The sequence below is a fragment of the Hipposideros armiger genome, unplaced genomic scaffold (assembly GCF_001890085.2).
Source record: "Hipposideros armiger isolate ML-2016 unplaced genomic scaffold, ASM189008v1 scaffold_1135, whole genome shotgun sequence".
NCBI classification, from domain to species: domain Eukaryota; kingdom Metazoa; phylum Chordata; class Mammalia; order Chiroptera; family Hipposideridae; genus Hipposideros; species Hipposideros armiger.
In genome coordinates this window covers 1-5,265 of record NW_017732485.1, presented here as the reverse complement: position 1 = coordinate 5,265, position 5,265 = coordinate 1, and positions in this window count along the sequence as shown.

Below are 5,265 nucleotides of genomic sequence, written 5' to 3'. Positions count from 1 at the left end.
CTGTAGAGGGCAGTGTCACTGGCCCTCATATGTGGGATCCGAACCAGGGCCCTCTGGCATCCCAAGCCAGCTCTTAACCAATGCGCTACTTGGCCAGCCTGAGATTATTTCTTAATTTATGATTTTATGGCCAAACCTGTAAAGCAAAAATAACTGAGCTCTTGAAAGGCAGTTCCATCCAGTGTATTTTTTTTTAACCTGGCCCATAACCACTCTACCCAGAATCATCACAGCTGAATCAATCCAGGCGGTTCTTTGAAACAGACAAACTGAGCATTTCAGATGTGTCACCAATTGGATACCGAAATCTCAGACCCTTCACTAAATAGGAAATCTGAGATGTCAATTTCAGAAGCTCAAGGACAACATGAATGAAAAGGGTAGGGGTAAAATGTGACGTTGTGAGTGGGTGTGGATTTTAATGTAAAAAAAATATATATTCCCAGCCTTCACTTAAGTTCAGGTATTCAACATAGTTCCCTCATTAATGTTTATCTAATTTTTATTAATAAAAAAATGTTTACACTCTCTGAACAAGATTTCTCAGGAAACATGCTTTCAGTGTTCTTATTTAGGAAGCAGTTTCCCAGTGGAAAGAAGAGAATCTCTAAATGGCTTAGCAGCCTGTACAGAATATTTGGGTGTATATATACTCCGAAGGTTTGCTTTCTTTAGCAGAGCTAGACTATTAAACTATAATTGTTCTAAACACTTTCTCTCAAAAAATATGCACATAAAGTAATAATGTTTCTCACTATCTCACTTAGAAAATACCTAGGTCAGACATACCACATTTCTTTCCATAGTTATGAAATACAGGATTAGAAAGTGACAGCTGTGGAACTAGGATTCATGGTATTGCACAAGTCAGAGTAACCACTAGGACTCAAGATGTTTCTAGATGGTTCCTATGGTGAGTGGAGGACCAAGCAATATGCCAGAATGGATGAGAAGTTGTACATAATCCAGAGGTGCCTTTAGATGCTGGGTGAAGAAGCCCAGAGGGAGGCCATGGCCACTCTACTTGATCGCTCCTTGTGGGTAGCTCTGGTCTTATAAAGAGCAATGCCACAGACAAAAATAACTCAGGTCACCAAAATTCTCCTTCCAGAGTCACACTGAACTAAGTTCATGTTCTCACTCCATCAATTATACTCAACTGGACTCTATCAATTGGATCTGGTACTTCTCTAAGTTTCCATTTCCTCATCAGTAGAAGGGTTGATCGTGATAATTAAATAAGATACTTCTATTTAAAGTGTTGGTACCGTGTTTGAGATCTAAGAAGTCTCAATGTGAGCTATTTCTAATGTAATCAATGGTAATGAAGAGAGTAGATGAGCCAAAAGTAAAAGAAAAACCAAAGAGATAAAGTATTACTGATTTTTCAATTTTACAAGAACCACGTTTCTGAGAATGCCCTACAGTAGTCCCCCCGACTCTGCTCTCTCTGAGGAGAGGGCTTTTACTAAGTGACTTAACGGGCTGGTAGAGTGTACAGCATGGAGACGCTGGGCAAACGGATGATGGTACATCCGGGGCGGAATGAGTGGGACGGTGCAAGATTTCATCATGCTAGTCAGAACGATATGAAATGTATAATTTATGAATTGTTTATTTCTGGAATTTTCCTCGGACCACTGTTGACCCCAGGTCACTGAGAGCAAGGAAAGCGAAAGCAAAGGTAAGTGGGACTCTGGTATTTCCTTCAGGTCTGGCAGGGGATCGAATTACATTGAAAGGTGCTAACCGCTAGCAAGGGTGTGGGTCTCTGAACATTTATCTCCTGCAATTTTTTGGAGTAGCTTTTGATTTTTATTATTATTATTTTTTAATCGCTAGCCCAAACTTTATGCGAAACAGTTGTCTTAAAGCTTCCTGGAGCCCTCCAGAGGTAAAATGACTAAATCCCTTAGCTCCCTGACTTTTTGGCTTTGTTTAACTACTTGGTGTTGAGGCCTTCAGCTGGGAGGGCAAAGAGGGCACAGCTATGAACAGCTGCCCTGGGGCAGAGCTCAGTTCTGCCCACTGGGGCTGTTCTTATTTAACCCACAACTGCCCCACATCTCAATTTTGCATTTTTCTCTGCATGTCTGGAATCGGTCTCAGCTTATAGGGACTTGAACACATTTAACATGTTGGCTCTATTTCTGTATCTTAACTCCATTCCATATAATCCTCCTACTCTGATAAGCCAATCAAGTTTTAGCAAGTCACACCTGTGGAAGAGAATGGGAAGGCTATTTATTACAAGGCAGTGTTTGTAACATGAATAGCACGTACACTTATACCCTCTTTTACTGATACGGGATTTGAGGTTCAGTAAAGACCCAGTCACATGGTGGAGAGGAAGGGAATTATCATTCAAGTTCTAGTGTTCTGACTATAAGTTCAGTATTATTTCTAGTCCCTTGTTCTGCCTGAATGTTTGGACCTGGGGAGTGGGGATACAAAGAATGATATGAGTGTGATAGAGCTAACCAGGGAAAACTGGGCAGAAATGAGTCTCAAAGGCCGTGACAGACAAGGGATGGGTCAGGAGGGCATTTTAACCCAGGCCAAGCCTCACGTGTCCCAGTCAGAGGGTGAAAAACTCACACCTTGCATTTTGGGGAGGGGAATTCTAAGTCTCTCATTTAAAATTCTTTCCGATCCTCACGACGGTCACGTTATTATATTTTTCTAGCGAGGAATACTTTCCTGCCCAGGAGGTGGTCTGGCTGTGTTGCCTCACCTTTCACTGAATACATTCCCTCAAATACAGTATCTCAGATGATAGTAATTAAACACCTGGTTGACACCAGACATGGAAGAATTGGGAACGACCATTAGATGCCACAGACCCGTTTAGCAATCAAAGACAACTGCTGGATAAATAACTCCCAGGGCAGATTCGTTTTCAGGATGAATGGCCAGTTGCTGTGTGAGCTGCGGTTCCTGAATTCGGGCTCTTCATCAGCGTGCCAGAACACTCCAGAGGCCTCCAGAGGCACTTGTCTGAGGCCTTCCACAGATCAGCTTTTCAGTTCTGACTGCTGCTTAACGATCAGTCTTTGTGGATGCTGAAATGCATGTTTCTCTTGTGTATCTTTTCTCCTCCACTGTGCATTTCCTTTTCCTTGTTATCCTAGCTGGTATAGCCCCTGTGACTTATCAATTCCTGGCCACTGAGAGAACCTGTAGAAAGGGGATTGGTCAGTGGTAGGATCCTGTCCTCATCTCACACTGCATCACTTAAAGAGCTAGCAGAGTGGCAGCTGCTCTGGAATATCAGGCAAAGTCTGATGAAACCATGCCCTTGGCTCTGTGGGTCTTTGCATTCTGAGTTGGAAATGTGGCTAGAGGCCCACTCGCCCAGGTCTCCACCTCCTCACCCAGCAGTGTAGGTAGGCCTTCTGCTCCATTAGTATTCTACAGAAGGATGGGTCAAAATGGAGACACAAGTGAAGTTCATTGAATACTGCCTTGATCATAAAGGATGATTAGTATATAGTAGAGGAACAAACACGAACGCCAGCAAAGGACACAGGTAGCAAAATATACAGTCTCGGGTTCCAACGGTGAACAGAGGAGAGCAGGCCCTGCTGACAGATCATTCTCATTCTCTATTATCATCACCCTCATCATCATCATCATCGTCATCTCTTTTTATTGAAGGGCCACTCTTTCAGGCCAAACGTGAAACATTTGGAGGTCAGATTGGCCCTGGGCCTCCCTTTTGTAACTTCCTTGTTGCGGGGAACCCAGACAAAGAGACAGGACACCAAGGCGTGGGAAGCAACTTTTATTAATGCCAGCACTGGCTCAGCGGATTCACATCCAGAGGCTGAGNTTGGCTCAGTCTTTTCAGTAAGTCCGAAACTTAAGAAAGAGACTGTACTAGATTAAGAATAAGATTAAAGTATGATGCTGGAATAGGGGGGAAATAGCTGTAATGACATTTCAGGATCATCGGAGAAATGTTTAAAATTACTGAAATGCAGAGGTGATATTAACTAGGAAAAAGTGACAGGACAGAGGGACACTAGGTTCTTACTTTGGCTAAAAAACGACACATGCATGCACAGAAAAAGGTGCGCAAAGGCATATACTAACCTTGGTGGCCGCCCCTGAGTGTAAGATTGTGATGTGTGTATTTGCCTAAAAATAATGGATGCCAAGGAGGCTAGACTGGGGGACCAGGTAGAAAGCTGTTACAGAAGAGAGACAGTGGTCACTTTTGAAGGCTGATTCCAGTGGAGTTGGTGAAAAGTTGATATATTGGAAATGAAGTTTGGAGATTGAGGGGTTAGGACTTACTGATGTTTTGGAGAGGAAAGAGTCATCAAGAAGGACTTCTAGGGCTTTGGCTTGAGAAATGGTTAGAAGTGGTAACATTTTCTGCGATGAGAAAGAACCAGATAAGCCTGGCTTGGATGTCTTTGTCAGAGGGAGGTTCAGAGGTGGCCAGACACCCTGTGGATGGGTCATCTCTAAGGGGATGTGCCATTCTAAGCTTCTAATCTTCTTGGATGAGCTTCCTTCCGTCTCCAGAGTTCTATTCAGGCCAAACCTTGGCAAGTGGTTACAGAAACATTTGGTTAAGCAGAGGCTGAATGAATGAGAACATGTCTTGAAAAGTCACCTGGGATGCTAGGTAGCATGTAAATAATATAGCACAGGATGGTGTGAGAAATAATGGTTGCCTTCATAAGCCTCTCTATTTTAGAAAGTCAGTGCCAACACTTAAGATGGCCCAGATAAATGCAACCCAGCTACTTATGACAGATCGAAATGAGACCACTGAAGAACAGAAAGAGGAATAAAAGTTACTGCGTCAGGAAGTGAAATCACACATTTTGGAGAGAGATTATCAATGTAAATAATTAATGATCAGAAGAAGGATTTTTAAACCAGCAATCAGTTACTCAAATCCCCAGTTAATCCAAACACCTATCATCTATGTGATCGTGATTTTATCTCGATAATTTCACAACTATGTAGGATTGCCTGGAAGGCTTCCCTGTCTATCCTGAAGATAAGCAATGCAATGTAGCATTTTCATTAATTGTAACAAGAAAAAGTTTGGCTAGTTGTGAAGGAGAGTTTCCTAGATATTAAGTCAAGGCTAAAAGAGGTGAAACTTTGAAAGGTTTTCAGCCATTGAGGTTCTTTCTTTTTTTTTTTTAAAGGTTTTTATTGGGGAATTGGAACAGCGCTGGGGAATTGGGGGAAGGGGAACAGACAAGTTGCTGTCCTTTTGTTCTTCGGTCTAGTTGTGGAGGA